This window comes from Panthera onca, chromosome D1 (genome assembly GCF_046562875.1).
Source record: "Panthera onca isolate mPanOnc1 chromosome D1, mPanOnc1 haplotype 2, whole genome shotgun sequence".
NCBI classification, from domain to species: Eukaryota; Metazoa; Chordata; class Mammalia; order Carnivora; family Felidae; genus Panthera; species Panthera onca.
The window spans coordinates 29091343-29108552 of record NC_138348.1 but is presented as its reverse complement, the minus strand read 5'-3'; the positions used below and the strand labels follow the sequence as shown (position 1 = coordinate 29108552).

The window sequence follows — 17210 nt, the reverse complement described above, 5'->3', positions numbered from 1 at the left end:
TATCACTTTATCTAGTATTAATTGAAAAGCCAAGACCTTAGTCAGAAATTCTGGCCCAACTTATAGCAGCTGTGTATCTTGGGCAAGTCACTTAACCTTTCTGGGCCTGATTCCTTATTTGTAAAATGACCAGATGGGGCTTAATGATTCCAAAGGTCTCCTTTAGCAATAAAATTCTATGTTTTATATGTATGCTAAGTCTGTAGGGTTAGGAATAAAAGAAAAATTCTAGGTATTATGTGAAACTACTAAGACCCACAGATTGTAGTTTTAAATTTGGGAATAAAGATATGCAGAGGTCTTCATTTTTTAATAAAGTTTGGTGAGAGAGGGAGGCATTTGATAAAGAGTGAGTCCTTCCCCTACCTAGCAAAGCATTAACCCCATTCTGTGAGGTAACAAAGTGACATAGGGAAGGAGAGGAAAGAGAATTGGAGAAAGTACACACAGATTATAGATGGTGCATGTCATAATGTTGACAATGATGCTACCCGCCATTTTTCAGCCCCTTGCTGGGAGCCAGCACCCCATGATCTGGGAGTTGAATGAAATAATTTACCTTTACCATATTTCTTTGTCTTTCAGATTCAAGACCCTTCCAGATTCTTCCAGATTTTTCTGTTCTCACTGGTGGTTCACTGTCTGTGGCCTCCAGTCCAGATTTTTAGTTCAAAGGGAAGGTACACAGGCCAGACTTGTCCATAAAATGCAGGTATATGATGAAGATTACATGGCCTGGGAGAGGGAAGGCTGAATCTGACCAAACCAAATCCATTCTGAGGTTTGCCTGAGAGGTCATCGCCTTGGCAAAGCTTTCAGCAGGTTCTTAACCTGTAAAATGAGCAGAATTGCTGTGGTTTCTACAACCTCTTGGATGCGGAAGCACCAAGAACTGAGTGTGCAGCCACGAGAGCAAGATGCTACTGATGCTGAGCACGCAAAATACACAAGTGCCAGAATAGTATAGTAGTGATGGGAGGCCAGGTACTGAAGACAGTTAGAACCTCGTTCACCTTTTTAATATTACTAATCACCAAGGAAGGGGCACCTGGCTGGCCCAGTGAGTGGAACATGTGACTCTTGATCTCAAGGTTGTGAGTTTGAGCCTCACATTGGGTATAGAGATTACATAAAAATAAAATCTTAACAACAACAACAACAACCAAAGACATTGATTGAGTACCTACACTTTGCCAGTTGCAGTACAAAGTCCTTTGCTTCTAGAACCTCTCTGGATTCCTATGATTACCCTAAGTGGTGGGTCCCGTTATCATTTCTATTTTTTGAATGAGGGCACTGAAGCTCAGAGAAGTAAAATTACTTTCTCCCAAGGTCATAAAGCTATTAGGTGGCTGAGCTGGGATTTGAACCGGGAACTGTGTCACCCCCTAGTTTGGGTGGTTAATACTGTGTGCTATAGCCTGGCCTCCATGCATTCAGCTGTGTATTTCTTGGAACAGTAACATTGGGTGCCTTCACAAATCTATAAACTGATGCTCTAGGAACATTGACATAGCTACACAATTTGGCTTGAATTTAAATCCATCTGTTTGGGCTATTACTTCATTTGATCTCTCTTTTATCTTTGCTTTTTGATTAGGTTTCACTCCCCGAGAATGATATAGTGTACCCTTCTCAAATTCCTCAATGACTGACTCCCTTCCTAGAAGAAAAGGGGTAGGGTTATTACCCAGGAGCCTCTTGACAGTGAAAAGAAGGAAGAGAAAAATATACTCTGAGCTCCAAGACCCTTAAGCTGATTGTTGAGATCATTTCTCAGCCTCAGCTTCAAATGGCCTAGGGAGCCCTGCCTGCCTGCCCACCCTCCCTGAGAAAGGACAATCCGATTGTAAATATTATCTGTGCTTCTAGGAACATTCGAATGGTAATACCCAAGCAATTACTTTCCTTTCAAGATCATTAAACACAAATCAGACTTGTATTTTAATAGGGCTGCCAATGTCGTTAATGGTGGGGAGGGTGGCATGAAGGGTGAGGTTTTTCCTCTAATGGCTGAATGTTTACATTATTACCCTTCCTGAGAAGCTTTGCTGGGGGAGGTTGCTCAGTGCCGCAGAAGCATTTCTTTGCTTTCTTGCATACCGGAATTCTACCCTTCTTTTGCCACATGTAGCTTCGGAGCGTTTTGGAGGAATTGCCTGTGACCTCCCTTCCACCCTCCCCTGTTACCCACAGTGTCCCCACAAACATGGCAGGGTCCCAAGGAAGGAAGAGGACTCTGGAAAGAGTGAACAGTGACTTTTACACAGGAGGCTCACTCTCTCAACTGGGATCCTAGCTCCCTACTCTCTTCCTCCCATTGAAAGGAACACAGGTACTAAAAATGATGCCAGAGGAGCCAGTCAGAAGACCTGAGTCCTCTGCTCCCATTCAAGGCAGAGGCACAGGGTGGATAGGAAGTTTGTATGGCTTGTTCTCCTCTTTTCCCTGACTCCCTGGTTTCCTGGTGGCACCTCAGAGACCAGGAAGAGATGAGCTGGTGCTTCGGTAGAAGTTGCCACTGGAGTCTGTGAGGGGGCTCTTGGAAGACAGGAGGTGCTAATGCCAGGGGTGGGGTGGACCATTCCTCACCCGGCGCTGCTGTGCCACTGTGGGTCCCTTTGCTGTGGCCCACACAGCACGTCCTCTGGTCCCTCCCCCAGGACCCTGTGAAGTAGACCTGAGTGGTTCTCTGTGGAGTGAGGTTCAGGTTCACTCAGAAACCATCCTGTACCCAAACATTCCTCCTATTTGGCAGCTGGAGTCAGTGCTTTGCCAGGGTCTGATGCTTTTCACTGTTGACTGAGAAATTACACGGCAAATAGAAATTTTAAATGTTGGGTGGGCCAGAGGATGCTATTTGGGTTGTGTTTTCCTTTGAACTTGTGCTCTGGTTTTTTCACTTTAAAAAAAAACTTTATTGATTAGTAATTGACAAGTCTAATTATATATATTGAAAGTGTGCAATGTGACCATTTGATATGCATATACATCATAGAAAGACTTATGAGTTCATTGTGAACTGTATTTCTAAAGCATAGAAAAACAGGGTATGTGGGGCACCTGGGTGTCTCAGTCGGTTAAGCGGCCGACTTCAACTCAGGTCAAGATCTCGCGGTCGGTGAGTTCAAGCCCCGCGTCGGGCTCTGGGCTGATGGCTCAGAGCCTGGAGCCTGCTTCCGATTCTGTGTCTCCCTCTCTCTCTGCCCCTCCCCTGTTCATGCTCTGTCTCTCTCTGTCTCAAAAATAAATAAAACGTTAAAAAAAAATTAAAAAAAAACAAAGAAAAACAGGGTATGTATGCTCAGACCACATCTCTAGAGAACAAAGTAGGGCACAGGCTTTGGAATCAGATTGCCCCTAGTTTTAATTGTTTTAATTGTTACTAACTGTGTGACCTCAGGAGGTTTGTTTGAACTCTCTTGATTTCTTCATCTGTAAAATGGAAGGGAGGGGAGGTACATGCAGAGGTTAATAATACTTATTTCATAGGATTTTTATGAGGATTAGATATGTGTAAGGTTCTTCACATAGGCTTCTTCATGGGAAGGGCTTAATTATTTTTCTATTCTGTAATCAGTGGCCTTTGACTGCTACAGACACAAACACTAAATATACAGATAAAACCAAGTGGTTTACTTATCTCTAAGGTTAATGTAACTGATGTCACAGTCATTCTGAATATCAGCTTTTGGTGGAAGAGGGGAGACCAAGAAATAAGCCCTACTGAGTTCACAGTTCTGTGGAGAATGTGCTGCTCTCCATTTGTCCCAGGTATGTGAGGAAGCAAATTCTCCCTGGTACGTGTTCTTCTTCGCGATGTATATTCATTTCCTTTTTTTTTTTTTCTTCTGTTTGCAGGTGCCATCCTGGTGGTTTTATAAAAATTATCACATTTGTACCTACTCAGTACATTATCCTGGGAATGGGGCCCAGAATATGCCTTATGGTCATTGATCAAGAGACAAAATGGCAGCTGAAATGGCTTTCCACTGGGCACAGAGTGACAGGAAGCTTGGTATATGGAGGGAGAGCTATGTTTGCCCAAGGCCCCGAATGAGGTTCATGGTTCCAGAGCCATCTTTTGTGCTCAGATCAATTAATAACAGACATAGCCATGCCCACTGATTTCATCAATGTGTCTCCTAGCTTCTTCTTCTGGCCTGGTCTGTTTACCTTTCTGAGGTTTTATTATTGGACAAGCACAAGTTCAAACTTGGGTCCTTTCAGTGCCTAGTCTACTGGCTTATTCAAGAAGAGATCTCTGGGGATTGGAATCTCAATATTCTGCTCTAGAAGACCTCCATTTGTGCCCCCAGAGACCAGAAGTACCTGAAAAGCATCATTCTGAGGAATGTGCAGCTAAGGTTTTGCCTTGAACTTTTCTCACTAATAAGGTTAATGATGTAATGATAGTCCCAACTATAGCTTTTGGTACTAAGCCCCTGTAGAGATGTAAGTAGATCAGTGGTAAGAACTTTTAGTGCATTCTCATTTTGAGCTCATAGAATGGGTGACTGATACATGCCCAGAGTTCAATTACATGAGGGGCTTGTTGCTGTACCTCTGATCTTTTGCATGAATTCACTAGTTTTCATGGTCCAAAGTAGACGGGTTTGACATATCCAAGTCAAGGCTGGCTGACCTCCATTGGGGAGCTAGTGGAGAGAGTTATTTTCAAAGTTTAATATCATGTTTTCCTCTATAAAATAATATCTGTTAATTAAGGAAAAATTAAGATTCTTATTTACAAATAAGTAGAAAGAATAAGTACAAATAAGAGAAGAAAATTATCCATAGTCCCACCACTTAAAGATTACCAGTTTTAGCATTTGGAGATACTTTTTTCCATTTTTTTTTTCTACTTGTGGATCTTTTTTTTTTTTTTTAACACAGTGTGTTTGTACAATACACAGGATTTTTTCCTATTAACATTATGCTGTAAACACATTATTGAAAACTCTTAATAAATGTGATTTTAATAACTATATAATATTTTGTGGTAAAACTTATCTGACCTTTTCTATATATTGGGTACTTAAGTTGTTTTTGATTGTCTGTAATTATAAATAATATCATGATAAATATCTATGAGTATAAAACTTTTTTATTACTTAAGATTATTTCCTTAAATCAGAGTCCCAGCATTAAAATTACTGGGTCAGAAGGGATAGACATTTTATAGCTCTTAATCCATAATGCAAAGTGGAAATTATTTTGCTGGGGAAGAGGGTGGCTGAATGGTTATTCCATATTTCTAAGGCTTTCTTTTTTGTGTATTCATATACCAACCAAGGCACTATAAGATTGAGGCTTGCTAGATGTTAATTTTTCAACATTAAGCACTTGAGGTAGTGTATGAAATATTATTGCTCTTCAAAAGAGTGATATTTGTAAATAATATCAGGACCCTAAATCAAACATGCTTCAACAAAAAAGACCATTTTCTGGCTCATTAATTAAAACTCTAGAGGCAAGATGCATTCAGGCATGGTTGGATCTAGGACCTTGATTTTTGTCTCCCTAACCTTTGGCTTTGTTTTATTCTCTACTGGACTAATTCTTAGGCAAGGTCTCTTCGTTTGCTCATAAGATTATTCTAGAAGCTCCATCTTCAGTCTATCTTCCTAGCAGCTCTAGTGGAAAAAGCTTACCTCTTTCCCCGGTAGTCTCAGCAAAATTCCAGAATGGAGACTTCTTGGCTCTGATTGGCTTAATATGACTCATGTGACTGTGGCCTGGGGGTTATTACACTCTCCTTAGCCCAGTCTGGCTTACAGGCTTTTCCCTGCAGCTGGACAAGGACTCACCTAAACCAACACTGACTAAGAGTGGGAGAGACATAGCCCTCCCAGAGAGAATGAGGAGGGTGTTATTTGAAGACGAGGGAATGAGTGCCAGCCAATGCAAGAATAGCAAGTGTCCATTAAAAAGCAGTCCTCTTTCAGGGTGCTCCCTAGAACGCTTCCTCTAGAATAAGAACCTCAAACAAGGAATTATGGCCTTGCTAAAGATAGGAGCTGAGCCCTCGTGACCCTCTACAGGAATCACATGATCATTATCATCAGGTAAACAGACCACCATGGAAGCTATCTCTAGGAAACCAAACTCATTTCTTCCCTATTCATTTGGCAAATATTTATTTTAGCACGTACCATGTATCATTTCAGCATTTATTTAGCTGCCAATGTCCTAGGTGCTGGGGACACAATGATTCCCATCAAATCTTGCCTTCTGGTTTAACCTTTTGAATGTTCAAATGAATTGCCTGAGATGTCTCTGATGCACGCTGGCTGTCCATAGGCCACGTATATGTTTATTTACAATTGGAATGGCTCATTGCTGCTCTGGCTGGCTGGGCTATAATTTGCTCAGGCACTTAAGCTTACTATAAAAAAAAAAAAAAAAAAAAACACTGCTTCTTCACTAGCCTTAATTTGGCTGTTTTGTTTGTACTGGAGATTGTCTAGATGGAGCGAGCATTCAACTTAAATGCAGCAGAAATGTAAAATAGGGCATGTGAAAGAAAAAGGTAAGAATTGCTAATAAATCCCCTCAAATGAAGAGTGACTTTCAATTTGGCCCTTGAAGGTATTTGCATAACCTAATTTCCTGCTCCGGGATCTTTGCTGTTATCCATTCACATATGGAAAAATAGAGAGTAGTCATTTGTGCTGTTACTTGAATAATAGTCATTTGTAATTTTACTTGAATGTGCCAACAAATTTTAGTCAGAAACGTCTCCCTAGAGCATTATATCCCCAAACTCTGTGACCAACAGAGGTATTGAAATTAGTGAATGCGTGCTCATTCATTCAGCAAACATTGATTGAGCCGTGTACCAGGCACTGTTCTGAGAGCATTCTTGAGCCAAAGAAAGATACTGAGGTCAACAAATCAAGACGCAATACCTCTAAATTTGAGGAAGAGTCAGCAAAGCAAAGAAGACAAAGCCTTGTGGATGTGGAAGCAGAAGACCCTTCACTGTCTCACCTCCTCCATGACCCCGGCCAAGTGACTTCGTCTTCCCGCCTTCATCTGGCTGATCTTGTAATTTGAGAGGCAGCGTCAGGAAAGGTAAAGAGGAGGCCACACTCTGAGTCGGTTAGAAGCTTAGGTAATAACCTCTCCGAGGCTTGTGTTCTTTTCTCAGTTCCCCACTTACCAGCTGCGTGAGCTGGGGTGAGTTTCTTATCTCTGATCTCAGTGTTCTCAACTGTAACATGGGGTTTCAAAGAGACCTGTCTCCGAATTGTGTGTGAGAAACGCCTGAGATACTGCATTTAGAGAACCCAGCCTACTGCCTGCTGTGGAATGAGGTCTCATCGAATGTGACCTGCCACTTCTACCGTTACTGCTTGGCTGACATATCTATTTAGTGAGGCTTATAACGTACCAGGTACACTCTCGTGATGGGGATAGAGCCCTGAATAAACAGGAAGGCTCCTGCTGACAAGGAGCTTAAGTTCTAGTGTAGAATTATTATTTATTACTCACAATAAATTAGTAAGCAAACGAGCGCATTGATCATATAAGTTCAGATAGTGAAATGTGCTCTGAAGGAGACAAAATGGAAAGACATAACACACAGTGGCTGGAGATAGGGGAGTCTTTATGTATGTAGGGAGACATTTGGTGGAATATGTGAATGCTGGGAAGGCAGCGGTTGTGTCAAAAACCTGAAGGAGGGCTGTGGCTGACATCTAATTGTCACTTATTCCAGCTTCATTTGCAACAAATAATAAATAAACATCCCTTTTGAGAATGCCGATCAGGGGTTTAAGACAGAGAGCTCAGGTTAAACTTCAGTGACCTGTAATACATTCAGAGAGGTATCTGATGCTAATACTTCTCTCTTCTCTCTGTGTCTTCTCTCCCTCCCTCCCTGCCTCCCTTTCCTTCCCTCCCTGTCTCTCTCCCTCTCCCTCTCTGCTTCTCTCTCCCCCCTCCCTCCTCCCTTCCTCCTCCTACTCTCTTCCTCCCTCCTCCTCCTCCCTCCCTGAGCCCTCCCTCTTCTCTCCTGCCCTTCTCCTGCCATTCCCTGCTCCCTCTTGACTTTGAGCCTTTAGGTTTTTGGTTCCCTCTGTCTGGAATTCCTTCTTTCTTACTGGAGGTCCCATCTTTACCGGCTGGCTAATTTTTTACTCTTCCTTCAAGATTCAGAGCAGTTTGCGATTACTGTGTGAAGCTGTCCTGTTTCTGCTTTCCCCATCCTGTATCCTTTTCATCTCCCACCATTGAGTTCAGAACCTCTTCTATCTGCCCACATTATTCTACGGGATGATAGCTATTAATTTACATGTCCTTCTCCCTCAGTAGAACAGGAGCTCCTAAAGAACAAGTTCTGTGTGCTATTTATATCTGTGTCCAGGCAACTTCGTCCAGCACTGTCCAACAGAACTTTCCGTGATGATGAAAACATTCCATGTCTTCACTGTCCAACACAGTAGCCACAGAGGATTTTGAGCACTTGAAATGTGGCCAGTGCTAGTGAGAAAGTGAATTTTTAATTTAACTTAATTTTAACGAAGTTGAGATAGCCACATGTGGCTGATGGCCACCATATTATTGGACCATGTAGATTACCACTTCATGTAGCACACATCTGATGTCAAACAAATGACTCTTGCAGGAGCATACAGTTGCCGAACTCTCTGTTGTTTATATGATAGTAAGTTCTTGAAAGAGCTATTAGTGCATTTTGTTTTTAATGACTTTGATCCCTTAAATCCAGTAATACTTTCCTCTCATTTCATTCACTAGGTCAAAATAGTCACTTATTAATTCATTATCCTATTGTGGCTAAGCATATAAGCTCTGGGCTCAAACAGAACCCGAGTCTGATCTAGATTCACCACTTACCAGTATTACTAGTCATGTACCCACAGCCAAGTTATTTAACCTCTCTGGAACTCAGTTTCCTTATTTGCTAAATGATAATATTAATAACAGCCAGATCAACGTTATTTGTGCTGATTAAATGAGACAATGCATGGAGATTATTGAGCTCATTGCTTGGCACATAGTTAGCATTCAAAACATTGAGCAACTGTTATGTATTCTTTCATTCGTGCAAATCACATTTATTGAGCACCTACTATGTTCCAGATGCGATGCTAAGGGATTGGAGGTAAAACCCTTTCAAGACAACGAGAACAAAAATAGGAATATAAGCAAAATTGTGGATTCAAAAGGACATGTTATAATATGAGCATCAACACCTTATGTTTTAACCAAAAAAAAGTCTTACTGAAGTATTCTCTTTTCAAAGGGATAAATTTTATCCCAAATTATTTTTTTAAACCTACAGGCCCAGAATTTGCACCCACACCATTAAGCCCTTGATCTGTGTTTGTTAATTCATGCTTAGTCTGGGTCAACATTCTTTTTCATCATCAGGTAATGAATTTGTGTGTGGCATTAAGCTTTTATATCGTGAAATCCAGCTCAAAAAGGAAGATTTTTCTGCTCCTCAGAGGACTGTGTTTTCTGACTTTGATGTATCATTTATGCATCTCATCCATTATTGATGTGTTACAGCTTTTACACGAGGCACCAATCTTTTGAAATAAAAATAAAACTACATCGTCCTGATCTCTTTCTTGTCCATACTGTTTTTAGAGTACAAGAGATTCTTGTGTTCTGCAGAATTCACTTTGAAGCCCCTTTTCTTTGAACGCAAATGGCAGGAGGGGCCCCAAACAACCCGGTCTTTCCTATTTCATGGAAGAGCTGCGTGCACGTGTCTAATTTTAAATTCTGAAGTGCAAATGTCATGTAATGAAAGTATCAGCAGTTACTTAAATGTGGTTAAATATGGAAACTCAGCATAAAGTCGATGTTTATTTGCAGACGGTGACAGTGATAAGGGCAGGAGCCTTCTTGATAAGTGGCTTTCAGCCACTGTTAATCGGCTGATGGATGGATTGGTGCGAGGCTGGTCACAAGGAAGCTCTCATCCTCTGTAATGGAACTCGCTCATCCGTCTAGTGGAGGGAGGAAGGGAGGGAGAGAGAGGGTAAGAGGGAGAGCGAGCGAGAGAGAGAGACAGAGAGAGGCCATGTGCACAGTTGATTCCATTATTCTGCCCAAAGCAACCTCTACTGCTAGTGAGAGGAGGCAAATATCAGGAAACTTTGACCCAAATCAGAATAGAAACTTTAAGATTCACAGAATGTCACAACTGGAAGAGATCCTGGCAGTCATCTAATCCAACCCCTGGATTTTTAGATGAGGAAATTTCCATGCAAGAAATTGCACCAGGATTTATTAATCAATGCACATGTATTTACTTTCTGCTTAAAACCTACAGCTGGTTGCATAGTGCCCTTAAGGCAATTCTTTAGTAAGACATCAAGGCCCTTTATGGACTGGATTCTGCTTCTCTCTTTCTTTCATCCCTCCTCGTGCATGCTACACTTCCACCAGAGTTCCAGTACTTTGAGCTTCTTGCTTGGGCAACTTCTGTTGAAGCTTTTAGAGGGCTGCTTGGATGCCACCTCCACAAAGATTTCCCCCACTCCCTAAGTCTGGGATAGGTATGCTGTCATCTCTGTTCTTTTTCCTCTCATAGCAGCTGCCTATCATGTTAATCTGTTTACTGTCTGTCTCTCCTACTTGATCAGGAGCTCTTTGAGTGCCAGGACATCATCTCATCATAACTGTATCTCCAGGACCTTGCAAGGTGCCTGGCACATAGTAGGTGCTCATTAAATATCTGATGATGAAATGGAGTGTCTCATTATATTATATGGCAACCACTCAAGCAGACACTAGAAACATAAAACTGAGTAAAACACAGTTTCTGTTCTGGAATAAGTCCAGTTAATTCATTCCATTTATTCATGTCTCTGCCTACATATGACATTTTGCCAATGTGCCACATTTGAACTAGTCACATTTCTTGGTTTTGAGAAAAGTTTAGCTAGACACTTGAAATTCCCAAATTTTCAAACAATGCTTAATAATATCACTACCGCTAGAAATCTGACAAAAAGAACCTCAGATAATTTGACCCCAATTAAGCGGTGCTCTGACAAGTGACAAGAAACAAGCTCATATTTGTTGTTCAAAAGAACCACTGCCAGGGTAATCCCACAACTAGTAATTATTCTCTCTTATACCTGCTCAGGTGACAGGCAGGAATGAGAAATAAGAGACCTGTAGAATGTTAGGACTTGAAGAGAATTTGCAATCACTTAGCCCAGCCCCCTTCTCTTACAGAGGAGAAAATGGCAGACTGAAGAGAATAAGTGATTGGTTCAACGTCAAGTGGCTGTTTCATGGGTGCCTTGGGCTTCAGAGCTCCACGGGCCATACTCCTTCTCTGACGAGTTACCATTCAGAACCATGACTCCAAATCTCCCCATGCCAGATCATTCGTCTTCAGACACACACCTGGCTGTGGTGGTGGGCATTGGCTTTTTGGGGCTGCTCAACAGCCCTTCTGCTTGGTAACAGTGCTCTAATTTTTATTTGGAAGCCTGTCTCTCCCATGCATGAGGAAGCTGACATCACTTCAGCTTCGGGTGTGCATCCCGACTGACTTAAGTCAATCAGCATATTCCACCTAACTCTCTGGTTTTCAGTCTGAGTAGAAAATCGAGAGAGCTCCCCATTGATTCAGACTTAACAAGGATAGCCCCCTTAAAAAGCCCCCAGGCACTGGGCTCATAAGGGGTTCCTGATACCGGGACAGGGTATCCATGGACAGAGATCCATGAGCAGGGGCTGCTCTTGGAATAGAGGAATGATTTATAAGTGCCAGCAAGGCCCATCACTGGCTGCTGGAAGGCCATTTCCATCAAAGACAGAAAAAACAAAGTCAGGTAGAGACACTCCTTGTTCTGGCCATCAGCTCTAGGACACTCACTCTGTTCCACTCACAGTCTAGGGAAGCCCATTTACTACCATGTTTCAGCCAACAATTTCTGTTTACAAGTAGTCTTCAGTTCCCAGCCCCCAAATCAAGTATTTAATTAAAAAATTAATGAGTTAATCAATCCATGCAAATTATTAGTTCACGGTGCCAGATACCATGTGAAGAATGATGTAAAAAGCTAGCTGGCCCTTCCAATGGCTGTAGACACTGGCCATCAAGCATTTTTCTCAGGCAATTTATTTTAGTTCAGAAAACATTTATGGAGCACCTGTTGCATACCAAGCCTGCATGAGGAAATGCAGAAATGAATAAGATATACTCCTGGTCTTGAGGAGCTCATGTGGTCTAATTGGAGAGTCAGACAGATAAAAAGAGTTACTGACTTCTCATCATGACCTGAAGCCAGTGTTCTGGTCAGATGCAACCAAGAACCTTCCCTGTCTAGGGAGCCTCTGGCTTCAGCTATGCTCTATTTATTCCATTTCCAAGGGTATCACGAATTTTATTTTTTTATTTTATTTTATTTTATTTTATTTTATTTATTTTATTTTAACATTTATTTTTGAGACAGAGAGGGACAGAGCATGAATGGGGGAGGGGCAGAGAGAGACGGAGACATAGAATCCGAAGCAGGCTCCAGGCTCTGAGCTGTCAGCACAGAGCCCGACGTGGGGCTCGAACTCACGGACCGTGAGATCCTGACCTGAGCTGAAATCAGATGCTTAAACCCACTGAGCCACCAAGGTGCCCCCAAGTGTATCACGAATTTTAAAAAATTGTTTTGAAAAGGAACAGTGCCCCTTGGAGGTTAAGGGCTGAGGACCATTGCTGTTATTTCTTGCTAACGAGAGACAATTCCAGGGACCCAGTGTGTATTTTTAAAAACAAGACTAAATAATAGGTTGGGGCTATTTCCGTAGAGCTGCCGTGATGCTAATAAAGAGAAATCCTGGCGAGCCTGGGTAGTGGAAGATGTAGGACCTGGCAGGGGCCGTGGCACCACAAACAAGAACTATTAAACCCCAAACAAAAATACCATGAGCAACAAGGGCTCTCTGGGACAGCTGCCAGCCAGTTGGTACCAATAGAATCAGAAAAAGGCCTGTTGAAAGTGTATTTAAAAGTTCCTAGTGACCCCAGGTTACTAGAATGTACAAGCCTCCAGTTTAAGACAGATCAGTTCTGCGGATGTAATGTACAGCATGGTAACAATAGGGAATGATACTGTTTTTATATTCTAAAGTTGCTAAGAGAGTAGACCTTACACATTCTCATCATAAGAAAAAAAATTATAACCGTATGTGGTGATAGATATTAAGTAGACTGTGGTGGTCATTTCACACTAGACAGATTGTATCATTACATTGTACACTGAAACTAATACAGTGTTATGTGCCAATTATACCTCAGTTAAAAAAACTTTTTAAAGAAGTTTCTAGTGACGCTATGAGAGTTGCCACTTTTTAAAAAGGTACACTGAAAGCCCACTCTGTGTTAGCTATTTTAGATGTCAGTTACTTCATTGAATGTTCATTAACCATACTTGAAGTGGGTACGGCTGTCTATTCCACAGCCTGGAACAGTGAAGAAAGGTTTGTTGGGAGGCATGTGGGAAGGAAATGCGAGGCTGCTGTAACAGGAGCCCACTGACCCTGTGCCGCAGGTAGAAATGAGGTAAACTCCCAAGGCTAGGGGTGTCAGAGGTATACATGTGCTTGTAGATATCTTAAAATTTATTATTTCTATTGAAAGAGAGAGAAAGAATCCCAAGCAGGCTCTGCACTGTCAACACAGAGCCCGACGCGGACTCGAACTCACAAACCGTGGGATCGTGACTTGAGCCAAAATCAAGAGTCACAGACCTAACCGACTGAGTCACCCAAGTGGCCCTTGTAGACTTTTTTATTGGGAAACATATCACACATAAATATGTGCATTATGTATATGTTGTTTAAAGAGCAATGATAAAGCAAACCCTCTTATAGTTATCATCAAGCTTCATGTTGTCACCATTTTGTTTGAGGTCTGGTCTCTTGTTCCTTTTCCTTTGTCATCTATATATGTATATACTATTTAGTTTTGCCTGTTGTTTTTTTTTAACAGAATGATGCATTATATATTCTCCCGTGATTTAATACTTCAACATTATGTTTTAGTGATTCATCCAAATTGATTCATGTAACTGTGGTTTATTCAATTTTACTGCTACACGCTTTCCAATGTATGAATATGTCACAATTTATTTATCCATTCTATTGCTGATGGGAATTTGGATTGTTTCTGGCTTTACTAACAGTGCTTTACTAACATTATGAACGTTGTTGTGTATATCTGTGGGTGCACACGTGTAAGAGCTTTTCTGGGGCAAATACCTCCAGTGGAATTGCAAGCTTCCACTATATGCATGTGTTCAGCTTGATAAAGCCAAAGAGACTGTTTACCAAAGAGACTGTACCAATTTTCATTCCCAGAATCCGTGGATGAGAGTTTCCATTGTTCTCCAACCTCTCCATCTTGATACTGAACAATTTGTAAATTTTTGCCATTCTCATGAGTCTAAAATAGTATTTTGTTATGATGGTAATTTGCATTTACTGATTACTAAGTTTAGGCATCTTTTCATATGTTTATGGGCCTTTTGTACTTTTTTTTAAATTTTATTTTTTATTTTTTTAAAATTTACATCCAAATTAGTTACCATATAGTGCAACATGGACTTCCTTTTCTATGAAATGTGTGTTAAACCTTTTGGCCTATTTTTCTTTTGAGTTTTCTTTTCCATATTAATTTGTAGGAGTGCTTTATATTTTTTGGATACTAATTGTTTGTTAGTTATATGTGTTGTAAATATATTTTCAGATTAAAGCTTTCTCTTCATTCTCTAGAGGGAATTTTTTTCCTTGATGGCCACAAGTTTTTATTTTAAAACTTTTTATTGTAAAATATTTTCAAACTTAGAGAAAGGCTATAAAATTAATATAAAGATTTTCCCACAGATCCAAATGTTAATAGTTTACCACATTTCATGATCATTTTATCTATCTTCTCTTTTTCTCCCTATATTGTAAATAGCATCTTTAAAAATTATGTATTCTAACTTATTGTTGGTGTTCAGAAGTGCAATTGACTTTTTTACTATGGTGTTTGCATCTAGAAGCCTTGCTAAAGTCTCAAACTCTAAAATTTTTGTAAAATTTTTCAATGCTTATTTATTTTTGAGGGAGGGAGGGAGGGAGAGAGAGAGAGAGAGAGAGAGAGAGAAAGCAGGGGAGGGACACAGAGAGAGGGAGACACAGAATCCAAAGCAGGCTCCAGGCTCTGAGTTGTCAGCACAGAGCCAGATGCAGGGCTTGAACTCATGGATCGCGACATCATGACCTGAGTTGAAGTCGACGCTTAACTGACTGAGCCACCCAGGCGTCCCTCAAACTCTAAAATTTCTATAGACTGATACACTTTTTAGGTAAATAATGAAATTATCTGCAATTAAGGACAGTTTTGCTTTGTTTCTAGTCTTTATCATGCTGTGTTTCACTGGTGATGCCTTTAGTCCCTCGTTGAATAGGTATGTTGATAATGGCCATTCTTGTCTTGGTCTTCATCTTAAAGGGAATATTTTCAGCATTTCATCATTATGAATGATACTTGTGGTAGTCTTCCTCCCTTCCTTCCTCTCTCTCTCTCTTCCTTCTTTTCACTTTTTGATAATGTCTATTATCAGGTCATGGAAATTTCTTTTCATTCCTTATTTGAGAAGATTTTGTTAAAAAAAGTCCTGAATGGGGGTGTCTGGGTGCTCATGTGAGCGTCCAACTCTTGATATTGGATCAGGTTGTAATCTCACGGTGGTGGAGTTGAGGCCAGCGTTGGGCTCTGTGCTGAGTGGAATATGCTTGGGATTCTCTCTCTCCCTTCCCCTCTGCCCCCCTCCCCCTCTCATGCTCTCTCTCTCTCTCAAAATAAATAAATAAACTTTAAAAAATCCTGAATAGATACTAATTTTTATTGAATGCTTTTCTATCTCCTTGTGATCTCTCCTTGTGGTCATCCAGCGTGGCAGCTTTCAGGCAGTTGAACTTCTACCAGAGGCTTCCAGAGCAAGTGTCCCAAGAGAAACTGGTCCAAGCTGCATTGCTTTTTTGAGCCTACCCTTGGAAGTCATATGGCCCCACTTTTGCCACATCCTGTCTGGTGAGGAAGCCAAAGCAGACTCAGGGAGAGACTTCATCTTTTGATGGGAGAAGTGACAAAGCATTTGTGACATGATTTTAAAGTAGCATACTTAGACTAGCCCTATAAAATTCTTTCAGGAGTGCTTCCTCTGTTTCCTATCCCCTGGAGTATTTATATAAGATTAGAATTCCTATTATTCCTGAAAATTTCAGTAGTGCTAACCTATAACACCATCTGCAATAATTCCTTTGTGAGGCTATTTTAAACCACTTATTAAATTTAAAAGAACAGTTACAAGACTCTTCTTCTTTTCATTGCTTTTTGAGTCAGTTTTAATAAGTAATATTTCTCTGGGGATTTGCCCATTTCATCTAATTTTCAAAATTTATTAAATTAGAATTCTACGGTGGGCAGAATAATGACCCTTCAGACATATCCATGTCCCAATCCCTGGAACCTTTGAAGGAAGATGTTACCTTACTTGACAAAAGGGTCTTAGCAGGTGTGATTAAGTGTAGGGACCTTGAGATGAGAAAATGATCTTGGGTATCCAGGTTAACCCAGTCAAATTACACGGACCCTTGAAAGCAGAGAATCATTCCCAGCTTTGGTTAGAGAGAGACACAATGATGAAAGTCAGAGGGCTGTGACAGGAGAAGGACCTGACCCACAATTCCTTGCTTTGAAGATGGAGGAGGGAGGTCAGGAGCCAAGGAATGTGGGTGGCCTCTAGAAGTAGGAAACAGCCCTCGGCTGACGGCCAGAAACTTCAGTGAGCAAGGAAACAGGTCCTCCCCTAGACCTTTCAGAAAGGAATGCACTCCTATGGATACCTTGATGTAAGCCCAGTGAGACCTTTGTCAGACTTCGGACCTTCAGAGCTGTAAGATCATATATTTGTGTTGCTTAAGCCACATCTGCAGAAATTTGTTATGGTGGCAATAGCGAACTAATACAAGTTCACATCTTATTTTTGCTTGGTTTCTGTAAGATATACGGCTCCATCCCACTTGTATTGCTAATATTGCTTATTTGGGTTTTCTCTCATTAATCTTGCTAGAGATTTGTCTATATTATTCTTTTTTTTTTTCCCAAAACCACAACTTTTGCTTTCATGATTCTCTATACCTATGTTTGTTTTACATGTTAATTTGTG

At 40.9% G+C, this 17210-nt stretch overlaps 1 long non-coding RNA gene across 2 annotated transcripts; it reads right to left on the bottom strand.

Moving 5' to 3' along the window:
- Positions 1-310: 310 nt before the first annotated feature.
- On the bottom strand, positions 311-8343 carry LOC132662469 (uncharacterized). Of its 2 annotated transcripts, none has more exons than XR_009602597.3 (4): positions 8127-8343; positions 6912-7047; positions 4565-4658; positions 311-831 (listed from the first exon to the last, which is right to left on the bottom strand). It is a non-coding gene; the product is annotated as an uncharacterized LOC132662469 (long non-coding RNA). The 2 variants fall into 2 exon arrangements; XR_009602598.2 differs by lacking the exon at positions 311-831 and adding an exon at positions 3366-3869.
- Positions 8344-17210: the final 8867 nt, after the last annotated feature.